The sequence below is a fragment of the Sapajus apella genome, unplaced genomic scaffold, assembly GCF_009761245.1.
Source record: "Sapajus apella isolate SASKATOON/1434 unplaced genomic scaffold, GSC_monkey_1.0 scaffold11, whole genome shotgun sequence".
NCBI lineage: Eukaryota > Metazoa > Chordata > Mammalia > Primates > Cebidae > Sapajus > Sapajus apella.
Genome location: NW_022436951.1, coordinates 7667981 through 7691165, shown reverse-complemented (window position 1 = coordinate 7691165; position 23185 = coordinate 7667981). Strand labels below are relative to the sequence as shown.

Below are 23185 nucleotides of genomic sequence, written 5' to 3'. Positions count from 1 at the left end.
TTATACTATCATATGTGAAATGTTTCCCTGTGATCCACTGCATGCCAGGCACTGTTTTGTTAACTCACTTCACCCTCACAACAAGCCTGAGGTGTGGGTATAATTATTATTCCTGTCTAACAGATGAGGGCCCTGAGGCCCAGAAAGGGTCTGTGAGTTGTCCAAGGTCACACAGCTAATGAGTTGTATATGGAGAAAGAGGAATTCAGGATTTGATCTCTGGGATCTATGCTTGCTTACTATCATCCTTTCTTCTCTCTCTCTCTCTTTTTTTTTTTTTTTTTTTTTTGAGACGGAGTTTTGCTCTTGTTGCCCAGCTGGAATGCAATGGCACAACCTGGGCTCACTGCAACCTCCATCTCCTGGGTTCAAGAGATTTTCCTGCTTCAGCCTCCCGAGTAGCTGGGATAACAGACATGTGCCACCATGCCTGGCTAATTTTTTGTATTTTTAGTAGAGATGGAGTTTCTCCATGTTGGTCAGGCTGGTCTCGAACTCCCAACCTCAGGTGATCTGCCCATCTCGACCTCTCAAAGTGCTGGGACTACAGGTGTAAGCCACCATGCCTGGCCGTGATCACACTTTCAAAGGTGTAATGACCCTACCTTCAAGGAGCTCCAGAAGTACAAATTCCATATTGGCTGTGAGGAGTGGGGACAGATCAGAGGACCTTGGGGTTGTAGCTTCTGAGTCCTCTAAGGCAGTCCTCCTCCTGATAATGGCTCACTCAGCATGCTCCCCCAACCCAAAGGCAGCTCTGATGACAAAGGCTGTGGGAACCAGAGATAGCTCTTCAACAGTAGTAGGTATTCCTGGGGTATCCTGCCTGGGCACCACTACCTACTTCAGATCAAATGTGTCAACACCTCTGGAAAGAGGGGCCTAGGAAGGGGCATTCTTGACAAGCACTTAGATGATTCTTATCAAGCTCAAGTTTTAGAGCCCGAGCTCATGCTGAGAAGGGCGGGAAAGGAAGATACAGTGGAGAGGGCAGAGTGGCTTCCTCTCTGTGGGAAATGTTGTATGTAGAACTTAGATAGAGCCATTGGGGTTGTGATCTGTTGGGTTATTGTCCCCAACCATTTGCTTTCTCCCAGCCAAAGGATTACATATCCCTCCCCTGTACTCAAGCATTCTGTGAAGGAGTACACATCCTACCTCAATCACTTTGGACTTGGCCATGTGAAAAGCTGTGGCCCAAGGGACGTGAATGGTTGTGATGTTTTTTGCTGTGTTTAACCTGAAGCTTAAATGCAATTGGGTGGTTTGGCTTAGGTCTCCTTGCTCTTGTTCTCCACTGCCATTAGGATGTCACAGATAGTGGCTATACCCTCAGTCTGCGTTTTAAAATGAGAAGACAGGTAGAACCCTGCTGAGCTCGGCTGAACCCAGCCAATTCTAGCAGAGCCAGAGACAGCCTGCAGCTGCCTCACAGTCCTTATGTAAAGTGAGCGAAGAGTAAATGTTCTAAGCCACGGAGATGTCACTGCTGTTTGTTTGTTACTAATTGCAAAACTAATACAGGGCAAGAGTAGGAGGAGAACATATGTTTTGCAAGACTGTTCAAACAGGATTATCTTTTCACACATGGAGCTCTGTGTATCTTATATACGTGTGTGAAGTGGCATTCATCCAAACACAAAATAACTTTACTTTGCCATAAAAAGTCATTATTGTATTAGTAACAGCTTTGTCTATTGTTATATTTCAATATCTAGAAACTCAGGCTTGGAAGGCGAGAAGGAAAATTAAAATAAAAAAATAAATTATTGGCCTACTGGCACTGCTTAGTTGTCTCAGGAGGAAGGGAACATCAGGTGTTCTGGAATCACGGGATTTTGGATCTTTAAGGGACCCAAAGACTGATACAGGGGGAAACTGAGGCCTGGAAAAATGAAGTGTCTTGGCAAAATGCCTGTGGGAGAATCTTTGGAGCTTGAGGGTGAGCACAACTGAGAACACTGACAAGTCTAAAAAGAAACTCTCAAGAATGTTATTAAATGTATTCTCCCACTCTGATTCCTGATCTCCCTATCATCTCAGTTAGAACCTTGGAATCCATTCACAGGAATAGTGAAAACATCAGGTGTCCATCAGAATTTGGTTTTCTTTTCTTTTCTGGCCACACAGTTAAATTTACTTCATGGCTTCCCCTATAGTTAGATCAGGCTAGGTGATCAAGTGGTGGCCTCTGAAAGTGGGTAGAAATAATATATGGTAATGCACTGAATGACAAACTTTGTCAACCGTAGACAGCATAGATGGTAGTGGTCCTATAAGATAACAATGAAGCTGAAAAATTCCTACTGCCTAGTGATGTCATGGCCATTCTAACATCATAGCATAATGCATTAAGCCTGTGCTTGTGGTGACACTGGTGTAAACAAATCTACTGTACTGCTAGTCATATAAAAGTAGAGCCCATACAATTGTGTGTAGCACATAATACCTTATAATGATAATACTATGTCACTGGTTTGTGTATTTTCTATACTATACTTTTTATTGTTATTTTACAGTGTACTCCTTCTACTTAATCAAAAAAGTTAACTGTAAAATACCCTCAGGCATGTCCTTCGGGAGGTGTTCCAGAAGGCATGGCTAGCATGAGATGACAGCTCCATGCATGCTATTATCCTTGACACCCTTCAAGTGGGACAGGATGTGGAGTGAAAGATGGTGACACAGATGATCCACTCTCAATGGAGTCCTGGGCTAATGTGAGTGTTTGTGCCTTAATTTTTAACAAAAAAGTTTAAACAGTAAAACAAAAATAAAAAATAGAAAAAATAGAAAAAAGCTTACAGGATAAGGATATAAAGACAGAAAATGTTTCTGTGCAGCCAGACAACATGTTTGCTTTAAGCCGGGTATTCTTACAAAATAGTGAAAAAAGTTAAAAAAAAGTTTATAAAGTTAAAACGTTTGCAGCTAGCTAACGTTAATTTATTATTGAAGGAAAAATTTTAAAAACAAATTTGGTGTGGCTTAAGTGTACAGTGTCTATAAAGTCGGCAGTAGTGTACAGCAATGTCCTAGGCCTTCACGTCCACTCACCACTCATTTACTGACTCACCCAAAGCAACTTTTAGTCCTGCAAGCTTTATTCATGGTTTCAGGCGTACCATTTTTTAATCTTTTGTACTGTGTTTTTACTGTACCTTTCCTATGTTTAGCTACACGATACTTGCCATTGTGTTACCACTGCCTATAGTAAAATGGTGTAGAGGGTTGTAGCCTAGGAGCAAGGGGCTACCCCATACAGCCTACGTGTGTAGCAGACTATCCCATCCAGGTTTGTGTAAGTACACTTGATGCTGTTCGAGCAACAACAAGATCACCTAAGGATGCAATTTTTTTTTCTAAGAGTAGCCCCATTGTCAAGTGATGCATGACTGTACTTCTAGCCTAGTTCTGGTCTTTAAACATTTTTACATATCCCCTCCTCTATTTCTCTCTCCTGTATTACTGGCCTGAAGAAGATGAAATCGAGGACTTGAGGGTCCTAAAAGCTCAGTGCAGCTAATAGATGAAAGGCTCTTGAGTTCATGCTGACCCCCAGCAAACTGTCACATGGGTGAGAAATAAACCTTTAGTTGTTATGCTCTGATATTAAAGGCTGGGTGTTATAATGGCTAGCCTTATTTAGCTGGCCAAATCTAGGGACAATCGAGAGACAACCAGTACAGCCTAGTGTATATGGTAACTACTACATTTAACCAATTAGAAGAGCGGTGATTAAGATGGAAGTCTCCAACACCTGACCCACTGCCATTGTCCCATCTGGAATACCATCATCAAAGTCCCAGAATAATCTCAGTTTGGTTTTGTCTACATATTCAGCCCCCTACACTATTACCTTTATACATGTTCACAGGTGTTCAACCACACCTTTGGGTGACTGACTGAATATTTGTATAAGGTCATATAGAATGCACTATTCTCATTTACAGATCCACAGAAATGGCACTTGGCCTTGAGTTGTGCAACGCCTTTCCATTAATCAATAGGTTCTCCATATTACTAAGGGATAGGTCCTTCTTGATTCCTCCAATAACCCCTTTGTGCACATTAATTTGAACTCAAGGGCAGAGGGGTGACAAAGCCCACTGAGAGGTGTCTACAAGGTGGTTGGGCTAGTAGCTGAAGTGAATAAAAACTGCGATATCAAAATCAAGGAAATGTGGAGACTGTCAAGAACAGGCACAACCTCCATCGTGAAATCTTCAACTAGCAAGGCAATATTAATCCTCAGCCTATTCTTTCTTTTCATTCATAAATGCACACAATGAAAACATGTTTTTCTAGTATCACACATGTCTAAATATCTAAAATATACCCTTTCAGGAATGAAAACTTTTATATCTTAATCAATTGGGTACATACTTCTAAAATGAGGTAGTTCTCTGACTTCTTAACTGAATCTTTTAATAGAATACTGGGGTCATTTATGAATATAAAAATTATGGTGTGATATAGGATGTGCTGAGCTGCTTCTACAGATCAAGGGCTTATTACCAAAATCAAATGCCTGGGACTTGAGCATTTTTAGCTTCTGAGTCTTCTTTTTACAACCTCCTTCCCTCCCTCCATCCTTTTGCCCATCTCTCCTCCCTCCTTTTCTTTGTAATGTCTTTTTCTTTTTCTTTTTCTTTTTTTTTTTGAGATGGAGTCTCACTCTGTTGCACAGACTAGAGTGCAGTGGCGTGATCTCGGCTCACTGCAACCTTCACCATCCAGATTCAAGCAATTCTCCTGTCTCAGACTCCCGAGTAGCTGAGACTACAGGTGCCCACCACCACATCCAGTTAATTTTTGTATTTTTAGTAGAGATGCGTTTTCACCATATTGGTCAGGCTGATCTCCAACTCCTGACCTCAGGTGATCCACCCGCCTTGGCCTCCCAAAGTGCTGGGATTACAGGCGTGAACCACTGCACCCAGCCTGCCTTTTTCTTTACATTCAATTTAACAGCTAATAGTTTTCACTTTTGTTAGTCGACTCTTTTCTAGATGACTCAAGAGTTTCTTGTAGCCCCTTCTACTCTATTGTTGCTTTTGATCTGATGTGAATTAAAAAACCCAATAACTAAATTTTAGAAAATTAAAGTGATTTCAAATAAGAATAACTAGGTTCCAAGTGATGACTAAAGGAATTTCCTACCAATCCTGTAGGTAAATAGATTTTGTTGTATCTATTTTGCTCAAAAACCTACTTATTTTGCTTCCTGGATCTCATATATGTTCCAGACAGTTAAGGTTGCTGGATAGGTGAATTTTAAATAGTGATGCATTTCTGTGTCCCAAAGTAAGAAACTGAACTTAGAAAAATACGGTATAGTTTGCTTAACATCTTAAAAGGCAAGTACTATTGTCAATTATAAAAGGCACTTTCTATATATTTCTTAGTAAGCCTCCCATGCCAATAGCGCATATCAGCAAACGGTACAGCTCCCAGTTGGATGCTAGGCTTTGTGAGACAATGGAAGTAGAATGGGCTTCTGCAAATGTCTGCAAATTTGGCCATTAGGATATAGGCCTGGCAGATCCCAGTAAATTATCATTGGCTCACTGCTTTATAATAAATATAGCACCACTTTGTATAGAATATAATCAATGGTATGTCTTCTAAACATTCCTCTCTGAAATTATTAATGTTTAAAAAAAGAGATTGGGAAGTTAAAACTCAAAATGTTAGTCAACTTCTCTTTATCTGTGTAGACATTCTTCCTAGTAGTTTACCCATGATGGTTTTTCATCCTTGGCCTGGAAAACATCCCATTCTCACATATCCATGCTTCTAAACTCAGCTTTGGAGACAGAATTTAATATTACCACAAGAATAATAGAATTTAGAAGGGAAGTTTGATGCTTTTTAGATACCCTCAATTATAGAAATTGCCAGTTTATTTGCAAGTCAAAGTATAAATGGCTTGGGATGCTTTCATGGGTGTGCCTGAGAGAGGGGCCACACCTGAATGTATTTTTTGATGTCCTTGATTACCTAAAAGATCCTATTATAATCTTTTCCTCTTTTTAAAAAGCTCTGTAAGTGCATGTGCCCAGGCGAACAGAGACCAGGCGAATGGACAGGCTAACAGAGGCCAGTGGGTCAGTATGAGAAGAGCAATAAATAGTGTTTACTTTCATATCCTGTACAGTTCAAAAGAGGGGTTTCCTGCTTAGCACAGATGTTCTGAGAACACAGTAGTGCTTAGCTTCTTACAGAATGAAGGATGAGTAACCAGGCAGGACCGCTTCTAAATGGCAGCCTTTGCTCTCACCCTCTGACCACCTGAAGGGCACACTGAAGCCTGTCCCACTTCGGGTATTAACAAGACCAAGGATTTTTTGAGTTGACAGGGGTGAGGGGCTCTATAGCACATTTCTGTGCTATATAACTGAGCCTGTACCCTGCCTCTCAGACTGTGTTGAATGATTTAAACAGCTTTTTTTTTTTTTCTGAGACAAAGTTTTGCTCTGTTGCCCAGGCTGGAGTGCAAGACACTAGTAGCAGACACTTTGCAAAATTCTTGTTAGGCACCTCTGCCTTTGCCCTCAAAGTTCCTCCCCTGTCAGTTGCCATATCTTGCCCCTTTATTTTTCCTCACACCTCTCTAAAATCCCCTCTAAAATAAAATAAAAATTAAAATAAAATAAAATTCCATCTATAGTTCTAAGCAATCCTGCAATCAGCACCAGCCTGCATATCTCATTCACCAAATGGCAGGCTGATTTCTAGAGACATGGTAACCATCTAGTGTCCTCAAAGTCTACTCCATGAGGGATCTTAGCCTTCTTACCATGTGGCTTATTAAAGTATTTTTCCCACAAAAATGGCTCTCCTCCTATGAAGGAATATAGCTGCCAGGAAAATGTGATTTCTCTATACTGTTTCAGAAGCTATAGCAATTGGCACATTGTTGCCCAGCAGAAAGCCCAGCGGCTTCTCATACTCAGTTTCAGATTATCCTCCTTCAGGCGTGGATATCCCTGGGTTTTCCAAAGCTGGGTCACGCCTGTCCACAAAACACCCAGCACCTGACCTTACCATAGCACTGATAATGAATCTTGACTTATCTTTCTCTGTACCCCTACCCCATCCCAGGCTAGAAGCTCATTACTCTGCATTTTTTTTGTATGCCCCATTGTGAGAGATGGGAAAGTTCTTCTCCAAGTGTATATCTTAGATTACATTATAAGGAGTTACAATCTATTGCTCTATGGTCATTATCTGCTATTAGAATAAACATAGACCTATGTATATATATTCTCTAAATCAGCTACTTCTTAAACCAGCTACCTTGACTTGCTCCAGAATGTCTGAACAGAACTGGGCAAGCTCCAAACCCTGGTGCATGCCATTCCTTATTTGGAAACCTTCCTGACCGTCTCCTGACTAGCTTCTTCTTCTTCCTTGCCTTCTTCCTTGTCTTCTTTCCCCCTTATGTATTCAGGAAATTTCCAAGTTTTTAGCCAATGGGGTCAAGCATAGAATGTGAGGTCCCGTTTCGGCCAGTGGAAACTGGACACAGCAGTAGGGCAATTGAGTCAGGTTATGAAAGTTATAGATGTCCCTGTCTCCTTTGTTCAGGTGTGCTCTCATGGCAAGACTGCTGGCGAGTTGCACCCTTCCTGCAGGAAGTGAACTAGCCTTGTTGTGTGATCCATTGTCTCGGTGTGGATTGCTCCCTATGTTATAAACCCATTTCCAACACACATGCTAAAGCAAAACTGGATACATAGTAGGTGCTCAATAAATGGTTCTGAATAAATGAAATGTATGTGATCTAGTTGTATTCAGAGGGCAATTGGTAAGAATTTTATGCTTTAAAGAGCTGTTAATCATTGGAATATGTGATTGAGGGAGGTAATGCCTTTTCCATCTTGGATGGTTTAAGAATTGATAATGATGGCAACATACATTTTAATACAATTTTAGTTTTCAGAGTATTTTCATATAAAATATTTTATTTCATTCTCTTTCCAATGCTGTGAGATTTTAGGGTGGTATCATTGAGTTTGTAAACACTTCTGGCTACTAGATGGTAAAGGTGGGACAGACGTTTTATCTTTTGAATATAAATTCATGTATCCCTTTAGGGTAATATATTTTAAAAGCCTTAAGAATGTAGATACACTTGGAATCACAAAATGGGCTTCTAGAAATGTATCCCAAATGAACAGAAACAAAAACAATTCTGTACAAAGAGAATCCCACCCTCCTACTGCTAGAATTCAATATTCTACTCTCATTTTGATATTTATAAAAACAGAATTGTGGGGAAAAGATCTAAATATCAAATCTTAAGGGATTGTTTAGCTAGATCATGTACTAGTCATACAATGAAATATTACTTAATCTTTAAATAATGTGATGAACCAATGATATAGAAACATGGATAAAATAAAAAAGAAATTGAATACAAAAAGTAGATGTGTTTGATCCCAATCTAATATACATATCTCTATATGTGCATGGAAGACTAGAAATATATATATATATATATCTCCCATATATATTGGGAGTAGTAGACTAGAAATATATATATATATATATTCCCATATATGTTGTCTCTGGGAGGATGATTCTAAAATAAAACGTGATTACTTTTGTAATAAATAAAATAAAAAGGTATTACTTTTGTAATTGAGGAGGAAAATCCCAATTAAAAATTTAACACCACAAAAACAATGAAAACCTGGCATTTAGTGGTACAAATACATGGAAAAGCTCCCCACTAGGGTAGAAGATAGAAATTACTCGTATGTTCGTAGCAAAATTTTCAGCAGTTGCTGATAGCTGACCTCCCTGTGCTAATCAGGGTGAATGGCTGAGCCTGTGCCCTGCCTCCTCAGCCTGTGTTGAATGATGTAAACAGCTTTTTGTTTTGTTTTGTTTTAGACAAAGTCTTGCTCTGTCACCCAGGCTGGAGTGCAGTGGTGCAATCTTGGCTCACTGCAACCTCCCCCTCCACCTCCCAGGTTCAAACAATTCTCCTGTCTCAGCCTCCTGAGTAGCTGGGATTACAGGTGTCTACCACCACACTTGGCTAATTTTTGTATTTTTAGTGGAGATGGGGTCTCCCCATATTGGTCAGGCTGGTCTTGAATTCCTGACCTCAGGTGATCCACCGACCTCAGCTTTCCAAAGTACTGGGGGTTACAGGTGTGAGCCTCAGCACCTGGCTATTTTTCAACAGCTTTTGATGCTTATGGCCTGCTCACTTGTTTTCCCCTACTTCTCCGAATTCCAACACTGTGTTTATCTTAAGGTTATCTGAAGCACCTAGCCATTATTTTTCATTACACTTCTGACAAGTGGGCAATTTCACAGAAAAACTCATTTTTCATCACCTCAAAGAAGGGTGGGTCGTCTTATTAAAAAGGCGTTTAATAAATTCAGTGGGGCTCTCTCTGAGAAGCTGGATGCCTGTTTTACTCTGGTCCCTGGGCCTCTGCTAGTCCTTGTCATGCAAAGGAAAAGGAAGTGGAAGTTGAAAGAGTGGTAAATGGGGAAGAGGTTAGAGAAACAGGAGAAAGCAGGAGGAGCTGGAAGTTCAAAGGCAGGTGGGCTAGGGGAGGGGAAGCCCTGGGCTCAAGGTGAAAACCCCACTTTTTTGCCTATTGCCAGGAGTTTGAGCGTCCCTACCACCTCCTGACATTACTACTAGTGCCAAAGTCCCTCTCTTCCCCCATCGCTTTGCTCCATCTTGTACAAATACACTCTATTTCTACCTGATTTAGTCACCTTTTCTCATGAACAATATGGTCTTTCAAGCTTGCTTCATTCAAAACATCTGGGCTCTTTAGCAAGATAATTGCTTGTTTCTCTTACTGGCTTATATTCATTCTTTTTTTCCCCCATTTTATTCAGCATCACTCAGAAGCCTTTTCTTAGCAGAAAAGTCACCTGTCCAACCATAGTGATAATGGCCAAGGCCCTTAGCTAGGCTGGTCTGGGAGTGGGGCAATTTATACTCCCAGGGCAACCTGTGGGGAAGAGGGAGAGAAACCATGATCCAGCTCTTTTCAATGTATTTTCATAAAATGTAGGCTTGACCTATTTAGTGGCTAGAACATCCATCCATCCATCCATCCATCCATCCATCAATCCATCCATCAACCTATTTGTAAGGTTTATTGCCGAGGTAAAATGAGGAAACTGAGGCAAGTATAAGAAAATGAGAAGTTAATTTATTTAGCTCCCTGGTGAGGTTCTGTGGTCCAGGAAGGGGCCAAAGAAGTCGTGCCTGGCTGTTTACATCATGGGGTTTTATGGGGAGAGAAGGCGATTGATTGGCTATTGGGGAAACAAAGCAAAGGCAATTTTATTGTCTGTTAGGAAGCAGGAAGTACTTGAAACTAGTTGCCATTGGTAGGCGGGCAGGACTTTGGGTAAGTGGGCCTTGATTGGCTGTTGGGGAAACAAAGTGAAGGCAATCTTATTGGCTATTAAGAAGCAGGAAATGCCTGGAGCTAGTGGTCATGTGTAGGCAGATGGGACCTTAGGTAAGCGGGCCTTCCGGGGGCATACAGAGCAGACTGCTACCGGACAGAGTCTGATGGGGCTTTTTAAAAAATTTTTCTTGCAGAGTTTATTAACAACAGGCTGGGGGTTAAATGCATAATTTAGTGCTGAATGTGGGCTTAGGTCTAGTATGCAGAGGTGAGTGCGGAGAAACCGTGTGGCAAGGCCAGATAATAAGCTCAGGTAATGACGTAGTTATCAGACGCGGAGAGAGATGGATGAGTCTGTTTAACCCTCTGCAAGGCAGCCGGCCTTACACTATTCATCTATCTACCTACCTACCTACCTACCTATTCATTCATCCACCCATCCAACCACCCAGCCACCCATCCATCCACCACCCATCTATCCACCCACTTATCCATTTATCCATCAACCCATCCATCCATCCATCCACCCATCCATCCATCCATCGATCCATCCATCCATCCATTTATCCATCCATCCATTCATCAATCTACACACCTACCCATTTGTTAATCCTTCAACAAATATCAACTGAGCATCTATGATGAATGAGTGGGGTCCTAAGAATACAATGTTGTGCTGAAACAACCCTCATAGTACTTCCAGTCTCCTGAAGAGAGGAGCTAATAAAACACTTCAGTGTAAATGATTCAAGTGCTAAGAAGGAGCCCTGGAGGTACCATGAGAACCAATGGCAGGCAAATCTGACTTGGCCAAGGAGGCTAAGAGGGGTTCCCTGGGGAGGCTGCTTCAAGGGGAGGAGGAGTAGAAAGTCCCTCTTCTTTCTCTATCACAGCCCTGAATATAGGTGGGTCTGGCAGACACTGCTGGTTACTTCTCCAATACCCACTTCTTCCTTCATTTTTGTCCACAGAATTCAGTTTTGTTAGGTATCAGGCATCTAGTCCCAGGCGGTGAGGAGGTATCAGTCCGAGCTAACCATGGTGAGCTCACTTGCCTTTTGCCTGTGGTTGGTTTAGAAATGTTCTTGCCATCAAGGCCTAGCAGAAGTCTTCAAGATTTCAGTTGTCAGCTTGGATGACAACATTTTGCAGTTGACATACTTAGGGTCTTGCACAAGAACCAAGTAACCTCATCACTTAAGAGAGACAGAGTAGATGGGTGGTTTCTGGAGCTGGTCCTGTCATTCACCAGCCACATTAAATTTGGAATGTCTTTTCCTCATTCTGAGCATGAGTTTCTTTTAATATAAAGTGTCAAGTGGGTCACATGTGCCCAGCTTTCCTCTGTCAACTGTTGTGAGGATGAAATAAATGATATTTTTGTGCAAGTGTGCCACATGGCTGCAAAGTGCTATCAAAGTGTGAACCACTGTTATTGGCAAGGTGTGATAAATGCTAGACCATCATCTTGCTTCATTCAAAGCATCTGGGCTCTTTATCTAGCAACATAATTGCAGTTGGGGTTACAACTCTCCTTGGAACCCTCCAGGTTCCTCAGGTTCTCTGAGTGGAGGCCTAATTTCAGATGTAGAAGATGCTCCTCTTTCTTGAAATGGCTTTTGACTTGGAAACTCACTGCTCCAGGTGGGCTCTGGGAGACTGCCTGGCTCCCTGTGTCACCAGGGTGGAGATTTCCCAGAGGCTCCCATTTCTGAGTGAAACTCTGAGTCCCTCTTGCCTCAGGATTCAGGATAGGGTCTTTTGCTTCATCAGAAGCCCACAGAACTCAGAGGCCATTCAATGAAGGAAATGGGCGACAAAGCCGACCCCAGTGGCTCCTTTCTTGCCATTTGTTAACATAAAGAGCTTTGGGTGGGGCAGGTGCGTGTTTGCTCAGGGCTGGGCCTAGGCTTTGGCTCCCTTTCCTTTTGGAATTTGGTTCCTTCTACTTTTCTCTATCCCTGCCCACAGAGCTGGTGATGTCGGGTTGCATCTCTTTTCCAGAACTCTCTGCTGGAAGTACCAACCTCCAGCTCAAGGCATGCTGTTCAGAAGAGCTTTCTATGGAAATGTCCAGTGGATGTCCTTTGCCCAATGGTAGCCACAAGCCATGTGAGGCTGGCAAACATTTGAAATGTACCTAGTGTGATGGAGGAATGGAATTTTTAATACTATTTAATTTCAATTAATGTATATTTAAATTGCTACAAGTAGCTAGTGGCTTGTGTATCAGAGAGTATAGGTCTAGAGCTCAGTATCCCAATCACTCCAGTCTCTCCATTGCAATAAAAATGAATCTGTCCTGTGTCCCAATCCCAAGGCCCTCTTCTTAGAGAAGCACCAGCAAGACAATCTCATAAACAAATTGCTATCCACAAGTTAAAGTCTTACTCCCTTAGGTACATGTGCAGGTTTTGAGTAATGCCACAATTTAGTCAAAGCAGAGGTTCAAATGATAGGAATCTGAGAAACTCTAACAGGTAAGTGGTGGGGAAAAGAGGATGAGTATAGAGCTTTAAATGAACTTCAAAGCATACCCTATGGGTGGGCACATCCTCCCCAGTACCCTGGGCTGCTTCTAAGCTCCTCCTAGCCTCTTGAAATCTGGAGAGAGTTAAAGGCAGACATGTGTGGATGGGAGCCTGGGAAAGGGCTGGAGGTGGCAGGGTTGGAATGGGCAGAGCCTGAGGGATGTCTGAGCTCTTGCAAAAGAATCTGGCATGCCAGGCAGAGAGACAGTTTGTTCCACCCTGGGTGGGTATGGGGCCCAAGGGAGTGATTGTTAGGAATTGATCATTACCACTGGGACAGGATTGGAAAGTTAATAGTTAAGTTAAAGAGACCAGACATCAGATCAAAGGCTGCAACTAGACTGTGGCACTTTGGGTTGAGTCTTGGACAGGAATTGCAATTCTACTCTTAATTTTTAATCCCCTCTTTTAAGGAGGTTTTTTCCCCCCTGGAATTCTTTTATGAATATTGCTTTCTGGATGTTCTTGTCACCCTGAAACTGAGGTGTGTTTTTGTTTCTCTTGGATGACCATGTAACTGCTTTCAAGTTCCTGCCTGTGTTTTCACAGATATCCACTGGAATCAGAAGTATCTTTGTAATCCAAACACCAGGTTGGGTAAAGGGTGGAAAATAATGGAGGCTGGATGTAGGGACCAGGGGGAGATCAACCAGAGGAATACAAGGTCCTGGAGGGGCACTTAAAGATGAGTAGGAAGTGTCTGTACAAACCCTACGGCTTTGGGAGTTCCTTTTAGGGCCTTGGTTTGCCAATGGATACCACAGGTAAATCTGCTACCACCACCTTATCTACTCTATACTATTTGGTTAACTTTTTAAAAAAAGGATTTCTGGTTCAGCCACTGTTTAGAATGGTGACCCATTTGCCGTAAAAAGTTAAAATTATATAAAGTGAAGTGGAGACTATGTCTCAAATATTTTGTGCAAAAATGTTGCCTATGAATACATGTCTATGAATAATGAATACACATATAAATACAAAGTAGTAGCCAAATTTCCCCAGAGCTTTGCAACACAGCTCTGTCTACTGGTGCTTCCTGATCCCTTCAAACTCTTAAAGGAAAGGTGCACTCAGGATTCAGCATTGCCCTGTTCTCCCTCATGTGCTTTCCTTCCAGCAAATAGCATGAGGGATTTGGCATCAAGGGGTAGAAGCCAAGACTGGAGAAAGCAACTCAGAGAAGTCTGAATGGGTCGATTCAGCACTTCCAATATTACCAGGTGCTCCTGAGCAGGGCTATTATGCTATGGGTGCTCTTGTACCTAGAACATTTTGATGACTGATGACATTCCTGCAAGTATTTGCTAATTTTATTCTGAACACTATAAATTTCAGTCAGTTTGCATGAAAAACAAAAGTTGCTGCTGGGCTGAGGCAACTTAGAGCAGTGGATCTTGGTAGGGACAATTTTGTTCTCTCCCGGAGGATATTTGGCAAAGCCTGGAAACATTATTTTACTGTTACTTGTGTTGGGGGGAGTTTTGTCCTCCTGGGACCTATGTGAAGACAACAGTAGTTGTTAGTGCTGGGTGGGGTGGTGTCCTCCTAGTCTTTAGTGGGAGACACCAGGAACGCTGTGAAGCATCGTACGATGCACAGAGCAGCCCCACAACCCAGAGTGATCCGACCCAGAATGTCCACAGTGTTGTTGGAGAAACCCTGGTCAAGAGGGAAAGTTCAGGCTCAGTTCTTGACACCAAGGCAGCATGATGGCTCTCAGGGAGCTATCACGTTTCAATGTTTCAACCCTTAGATGGTCCCACGAAATCCCAGGAAAATTTTGCCTAGAATTTTCTTCAACCAATAACCTCGCCAGTTCCCTATCTTCCTGGGTCCCTCACTTTCTCTGAAATTGAGAGTGCAGCCTCAAAGTCATACATGTGGAGCTCATCTCAGTGGGTCCAGATCCCATTTGACTGTAGTATAGACAGAGGCAAGTCGGGGGGGGGCTTGGTTTTTCCATCTGTAAAATCGAGTCATGATACTTCATGATCTATTTGCTGGGTAGTCCTGGCAGCCTAGGGTTTCCTTGCCACTGGTAGATGGGGGAAGATCTGGAGCCTCTCATACATGAGTCCTGCCATGAGGGCTGGGAGGAAGAAGACACAGCAGTGACATTACGGGGTCCAGAAAGCTGTGGCAAGAATTTATGTAGAGTTGCTTAGGAAAATAAAAGCAACACAGTCTCTGATAATAAAAGTAACACAGTCACTGTCGATAATCTCTCAACTACAGAACACTACAAGAAGAAAATAAAAATCTCTCATGATTGTACCACTAGGAGATACCAGCTATTAAAAGCTTTGGTATTTTTTGAGAAAAACAGAGAAAATGATGAACATCAGGTTTTCTGAGCTGCACAGGCTGGGGAGATTGAAACAGTCTTTGAAGACAGCAGAATGTGCCAGTGTAGACATTGACTTGTTTGAGATGATATTCTCTGTGAACCAAGATAATTGAGCCCTTGCCCTGGATGAAAGGGACAGTAGGGCAGATCGGTGATGTGACTGAGGGGCATGTAAATAAGTCCCCCTTACCTTCAGGGTTCATGTGGAAAGCATCCTCAGTGTTCGCCTCCATAAATAGGAGAGCTCTTTAGCTGAAAGAGAAAATGATTCATTTTAGCTCAAAGATGACAGAACAGGAGATTCCATTTCTGGCTCACTCTGCAGTACGTAGCATGGCTGAACATTGGCACCTCAGTGACAGGTGCGAACAGCTCTAGTATTCTGGAATTAGTTTTTTGGCAGCCTTATTTTGAAGTAATTTTAATCTTATAGAAAAGTCATAAAATTGTAAAAAAAAAAAAAAAGAAAAGCCAAACAAACCCATATACCTTTGACCTGCATACACCAGCTGTTAACATTTTACCACACTTGATTTACAACTTTTCTTCTCTGCATATAAAATTACTTTTTTCCTAACTATTTGTGAATTAGTCACAGCCATGATGCATGTTTACCCCTAAATATTTCAGTGTGTTTTCCTAAGAACAAGGGCAATTATCTTACATAAATGTAGTACGATGATTAACATCAGAAAATTAACGTCGATACGGTATTATTACCCAATCTACAGAGCTTACTCAAATTTTGCCAGTCATTCTAGTTGGGGTTAGATTTCATGAAATTGGCTTTGGAGACCTTAATGAAATCTATTAACAAGTTCTGACACAGTCACAGATGAATTGGGAATTCTAGGTCTCGTATAAGAACTTTCAGACCCGGGGCTGACTGGCCTTTATCTGGGAGGCATGAAGGGACAACTGCTAGAGTTATGGATCTAAGAAAAAGCATGATTTCAGGACTCGAATGCAGATAGACCTGCATAGGTCTATGGCTTTTTTTTTTTCTTGAGACAGCATCTCATATTGTCTCCCAGGCTGGAGTACAGTGGTGCAATCAGAGGCTCATTGCAACCTTGACCTCCCCAGGATCAGCTGATTCTGCCACTTCAACCCCTGCCCCTCAACCCCACTCCAAGTAGCCGGGACTACAGACACATGTCATTACGCCTGGCTAATTTTTTTGTATTTTTTGTAGATATGGGGTTTTGCCACGTTGGCCAGGGTGGTCTTGAACTCCTGGCCTTAAGTGATCTGTCTGCCTTGGCCTCCCAAAGTGCTGGGATTACAGGCGTCAGCCACCGTGCCCAGCCCACAGCTACTTTTTTAAAAATAGGCTTCAACGTACATGAACAGCAATTCCTAGTTTAATGCTCAATTTTATCTTGCCCTTTCCAAGCAAAGACAAATAATCTAACCAGAGTAGCAGACCAAACAATGCTTTCTCTAAGTATTCAAAATCCAGAATCTTCAATATCCCTCAAGGAAGCCAGTGCTGAATATTCTCCATGCTGACTCAATGGGCAGAGGAGGAGGTAACTGGCAGGAAGCTATGGATGGTCACCAGCAGCCTCATGCCATTGACACCCTCTCTCTCTCACACACACATCACTTTGTCAACATTCCTGCTGTTGGCATAATCAATCAAGTGACTGGAAGTCTTTGCAGTCAAAGGCTCCCATGTGACAAGAGCATCTGAGCACAAGAGAGCCAGCCCTGAGGCATTTAATAAGAAGGGGCCTGATGGATCCAGGGCCTGTGACACAGACATCTGGGGCGTACTTCTTAGAAGCCACTCATTTTTCTCCATAGGGTAGAGTGACACCAAATTTTCTGTTTAAAAAAATTTTAGATTCTAAGAATTGTTTTAGAACTTAAAGTTCTCTCTTTGATTAGAGTTGTCTTGCTCTGCTCAGAACAAATCCTGTTCCATTATGCCATTTCCCAAATAAGATCCAGATTGGTTTTACAGTCTTGACAGAAACCCTGAGGGGCCAGCGAGGGACTGGGGAACCAGGACAAGGGCTGTGCTGGGGGTGATGTCTGGGAGAGCAGACAGCAGCAGTGAGGGCTTCAGGGCAGGCGGGCATAAAGCGATGGTTTGTGCTGTTCAACGAATACTTATTGAATGATTGGCCCTGGGCCCACTTGATCCATTCACCTATTCACTCAGCATTAATGAAATGCTTGGCCCACCACTTAGCCCTTGTCATCTCTGCCCTGGCTCCCACATCTATTCTTTACCTGCTCTGTGCCCACCACTTAGCCCTTGTCATCTCTGCCCTGGCTCCCACATCTATTCTTTACCTGACTCCTGTGCCTCCAGCTTCAAGTAGGGTTCTACCCAATGTAGGTAGAACATGGAGATGGGTATGCCAGGGTATCGATTTCCCTCCTTCCTTGCCTGCCTCAGAGAGTGGGGCTAGCCATGGTTGTGTTTCTTCTACGGTAAGTCCTGTTAAGTAGTCATGATTCCGGCTATCACTGGGCCCTGGCAATTCCTCTCTGCAGATGGGTGGGGGTGACAAATTCCCTTGTTCTTCTAACTCCACCCCTGGGCAGGTGAAGAGTCTCTACATTCTCTTCAAAATCCTAGCTGTGACTGCCATCCTTTTTCTGTCTGACCTTGAATATGTATAAATTATGCCTGATGGCTCTGGACAAACAAGAAAGATGTAAAATTTTGAATATAATTCCTTACACAAGGCTATACCATGATGCGGTGGTGGGGAGACATAATTTAATAGAAGCTCCTGGGAGAAATAACTTACAGATTTTGTCTTTTATACACCTGAGTATTGTGTGTCAGTCAAAGAGCTATCTGATCTCTGGCTACATTATTTGAAGTATGGTATCCAGAACAGGGAAGGTGATAGTATTACTTAGTTCTATGATTCTACATTAGCTCCCACTTGGAGTCCTGTGCTCATTTCCCTGCTCCTCGCTTTAGGAAAGAGCATGTTACTAATCTTCAAGTTCTGTCACATAGAGCAGAAGTTGAAAGAGTTTTTCTTCAAGAGCCAAATAGTAAATATTTTCAGCCTTGTCGGCTGAAATGTTCCAAGTATTCAGTTGCTGTAGAACAGAAGCAGCCATAGACAACATGTACATAAATAAGCTTGACTGTGTTCCAATGAAACTTTATTTAGAGAAATAAACAGGCTGCATCTAGCCTGCAGGCATTACTTTGCTGATCTCTGATAGAAAAGTGCAAAATGAATTTATTCTAGAGGTGCCCAGAAGGCAGAGATTTGATCAATGTGTAAAAATCATGGGGTGGTTGATTTGTGATAATTTTAAGATCATTCTAGTGGTGATTGCTGTTCCCAAAGAGAATCGTCTGTTTCATGAGTTGGTGAGTTTCTTGTCATTATAGGGGTTCAAAGCAGAGACTGTTTTAGAAGAATTTCCTGCAGATCACGGAGAGTAAATTGGATGATGTGGGAGGTACACTGCCTCACATTTGAGTCTCTTCAGCATGGTACAGCGCACACATGGTAAGTCTTCTCAGTTCTATGTTCCTAGAGGGAGGGGGCTGTGTCATATCCATCCTTGTATCCCACCCACTCCTGAAAGCCTAGTATAGTGCTTTAAATATGGTGAGTGTGACCAATACATTTTTTTGTCAATCTGATTCAAATCAAATCTTGCTGACAGAGTAATTATACTAATTTGTCTTCAGTACAATAATCACTGCCAGTCATGTTAAAATAATTCAATTACCTCTGATAAGCTTCAACATTTGAGGATTTTCACTGAAAATAATAGACAACATTTACCAAGTTCTTACAATATGCCAGCTGTCATGCTAAGAACTTTACATGCATTATCTTATTGAATACTCCCCAAAATCTTTGTGGTAGATACTATAACCTATTTTATTGATGAAGAAGCTGAAATTCAGAGAAATCTCAGAGATAAGAAGTAGCATATCCAAAACTTGAACTGAGATCTCTTTGATGTCAAAGGCTGTGCTCCAGCCACGTTCCATTCTGCTTCCCAGTCATTCATGTATTCTTTCTTTCACTGAGTATTCAACAAATACCAACTGGTTGCCTACTATTTGCCAAGTACTATTTTAGGTGCTGATGACAGAACTGTGGATACAAACAGGTCAAGTCCATGCTCTGAAGAAACTTACATTCTGGGTGGAATAAAGTGGGAGTTGATACGCAATTAAAAAATGAGAAGCTAATAAATGGCCATTCATCATAAGACATGGGGAGAGTAAAAAGATAATAAATATTTCTTGTTCACATTAGAACCACAGGTATAATCCTAATTGATGAATTTAGCAAATAAATGGTAATTCATCACAAGACATGAAGATTAAAAAGATCATAAATATTTCTTGTATACACCAGAACCACAGGTATAATCCTAATTGATCCTAATTGATGAATTTACCGAAGTAATTTCTTTCTTTTTTTTTTTTCTTCAACTTTTAAGTTCTGGGGTACATGCTCACTATCTATAGGTCTGTTACATAGGTAAACATGTGCCATGGTGGTTTGCTGCACAGATCAACCCATCGCATAGGTATGAAGCCCAGCATCCATTAGCTATTCTTCCTGATGCTCTCGCTCTCCATGCCCTGACTGATAGACCCCAGTGTGTGTTGTTCCCCCCAACCTGCTGCCCCATGTGTCCATGTGTACTCATCTTTCAGCTCCTACTTATAAGTGAGAACATGCAGTGTTTGGTTTTCTGTTCCTGAGTTCTTTCCTGTTGACTGACATTAGCCCAAGGTTAGTCTTTAGTCCTGACAAATTTTCAGATAAACTCAGATTCAGAAAGAAATCTTCAACATTTCTGGCAACTGATAGAGATTATGCATGGCAGTTTGTAGCTATGCATGTGGAACTCTTGAATGAAAAAGAAGCCTATCCAATAAAGCACTTGGGAATCACTCTTTTTGGGCAGGCTGAACTTGAGCAGAAGCAAACACATCAAGTTGAGTCAAAGGAATGGGCCTCATTTAGGAGAAGAGCTACCAGGATAGGTGGGAGTGGAGAAACCAAAGGGGAATTACAAACTCTTAATTGAGAGTGAGACAGAGGGAGCAAGAGCACTAAGGGTCAAATAGGGTCAAGTCAAGTCGACTGTCAGGTCCAATAGGCAGGTGCCAACTGGGAATGGGAGACAGTGCCCAAAGGTCAGGGGTGGAGTAAGCACAAGCCCAGATGAGGAAGCAGAAGAATGCAATATTTTGTTTGTGTCTTAATGGGTGCCAACTACAAGAGGTGGGTGTGGGTGGCCTAGTTACAGGTGAAGGATAGGAATTGACAAATAGTAGTAATCCTTTTGCAATTCCAGAATTCCTTTCACTAGTGGATTGTAAAGTGATTTCAGATGAGAAAGTCCTGAGAGCATCAGCATCATCTTATTTTTAAAAATGGGTGGAAAACAGAAAGACAGTAATTATCATTTATTAGCTGTCAGACGTTGCTTCTAAGCCCTTTAATGCTTTATTTCATTTAATCTTCATAAGTATACTTTGAGAACCAAGCTTTTAAATAGGGAGTTAATTAAAGAATGACTAAAAACGTAAGTGGCATTTGGAGAGAACCTATGTAATATCATCATTGAAAACGAGTCCTGGTCATTCATATTTTGATTTGTTCACTCACTTATTCAGCCTATAGAGCACCTAATACATGTTGGGTGCTATTCTAGGGTCTTTGCCTGGTTGATGTTATTGATTTCAGTGTTCAGCAGAGAGACAGTGGAGGGAGCAAGGGATTGTGAGACAGAGAATCTAGACTCTGTTTCTAACTCTAACTGGTCCTGTGGTTCTTGAAAAAGTCAGGCTGCTTCTCTGTTTAACATGTTCTAATGTAAAACAAGGAGCTAAGATGATTGAGGTCTTTTAGAATTTACTGTTAAAGTATTCAATAGTTTTATAGTACATTGAAGCTTACAATAAATACTTACAGTCTGTCATTCTACCCTCCCACCCCCATCAGGGAAATAATACTATTTATGAGGCTTTAGAGGTGGAAACTTGTCAAGGCTTGGACCAAGTTCCTCTCCTCTTTTCACGTAATTCCTCTACCTTCTGTGTAGGAGTTTGTGTTAATTTCTAAAAGAATTATAACAGAGCTGGTGCAGATGTCAGAGGAAAGGGGAGAGATATAGATGATGTAGAAGACAAAGAGAAGTTAAGAGTGGGAAGGACAGTGTACTAGCTCTCAGGAGCTTTGTGCCCTGTTTCTGAAATCATTCAGGGCTGCTATACTCATCAAAAAAATGTACCCAAAGGCACAAGAAGAGAGACCTTCCAACTGGTGGAAATTACATGAAGGCAGATTTGGGTTCAGTAAAATGGTAGAGGAGTTCCTCACTGGACATTCTGATTGCCCATGACTGGGCAGAGCTAAAACAAATGGGTCATGTTACAAGGCAAAATAACTTTTTAATTTTTAAGGCCCACCAGTCAATAGATTACTATGGCCAAGGATTAAATGGGCCACACTGGCAGGAAGTGAGCTCCTCATCATGGTGGATGCTTATGCAGAGACAACGTAAAATCCTAGAGGGGTTAACAACTTGGATCAGAGTTACAAGACCAGGAAAGGGACTTTCAACTCTGAACTATGACTCTATGAGGCAGGAGGCTTACAATTTCGTCTGTAGCCTATAACTCCTAGTCCAGAGTTTACATATCCTTACAATAATCTACTGGGGAAAACTGAAGGTGCTTTTCTAGGCACTGATATCCAGGCGAAATTCCTTAACTTATTTCTTTAATACAAGAAGTTCCTTGTATGAATTTTTGACAGCATACCCACCCTGAGCCTGTTTCTGGCATTTCAGATCTCTCATTCTTGACAAATAACCACGATGGGAACTTCTCTGGGAGCCAGAGTTGAACCAACACATTGACATTCTAGGTTCACCAGTCAATAGATTAACAGGGTTACCCCTGAATTTGTCCAGTGCCCTCATTTCCCAAAATGTTTTTTACCTGCTAGCTTTATCAGAACTGTATCAGTCAATTGGCGTTCTCCAAAGGTAATAACTTTAACAAGAGAAGGTATATGGAAGGGCTTTGTAACAGTGAAACACTCTGAAAAGTTATAAGTTTTATTATTGTTATAACCTGCCAAGGTCACAGTACTGGTTATTAGCAGATCCCTATCTAGAGAGGGTTACCTGGAATCCTTTTGGAGGTAAATAAATAACACTACTGATATTTTAAAAAGAAGCAAAGTCCAAGTCTCCTTGATTAGCCAGCAAGCAATAGTAATGTTTAGAGCTGGATTTTGCAAGCACAAGAGGACCAAATCAGAATCACTTAAACACAGGCGGTTGTTCCAGTCCAGTGGGTAACTGTGGCATGGATGTGAGTCTACAGAAATTGGCCAACAATCATCTTGACTGGGACAATGATGGGCTGGACATGGGGATGAGGTGGCCACCAGCAGCAGTCCTGAATGAAATGGCTTTCTGCTTAGTTTAATTCAGAGGCCACGAATACAAATTCATCTTTCCCCTGATGGTAAGGCATTTACAAGCTGGGTCTACACTAATAATTTAAAGTAGACTGGGAACCAGTCATTAAAAAATACCTCCAAGTGATGAAAAGACACTGTTTAGACTTCTGAAGGAAATGGTTTAAAAAATAATCCCCCATTGATTGCAATATTAAGAACATACTTAAAATGCTACCTTTGTTCTGATCTCTTAATCCCCGTAAGGAGTGGTTATCTGTAAAGGTTCTGTAAGCATTTGAAGTCACTAACACCACGAGTGGAAAATGAACACACTTTTAATTAAAGTGGAAAATTTCTATGTTCTTGTTAATCTCAATTGAGAAAACCTAAATGTATAAGAGAATAAATGTTTCCTGGTCTTAGTATCCCAGGCTTAGGATTATTTAAGATTAGTAGCCAAATTGTTCCTATTTT

At 41.6% G+C, this 23185-nt stretch overlaps 1 protein-coding gene across 5 annotated transcripts in view; it reads right to left on the bottom strand.

The window, feature by feature from the left end:
- PRLR (prolactin receptor) overlaps positions 1-23185 on the bottom strand; it is a 125035-nt gene that overhangs the window by 33570 nt on the left and 68280 nt on the right. For 4 of the 5 annotated variants that reach the window (XM_032278972.1, XM_032278974.1, XM_032278975.1 and 1 more), the window contains one exon: positions 15469-15530. The exons of the other annotated variant lie outside the window; for it this stretch is intronic. The gene's annotated coding sequence lies outside the window, so the exon portion shown is untranslated. The remainder of the gene's footprint in view (positions 1-15468; positions 15531-23185) is intronic. 5 annotated transcript variants of the gene reach the window in all.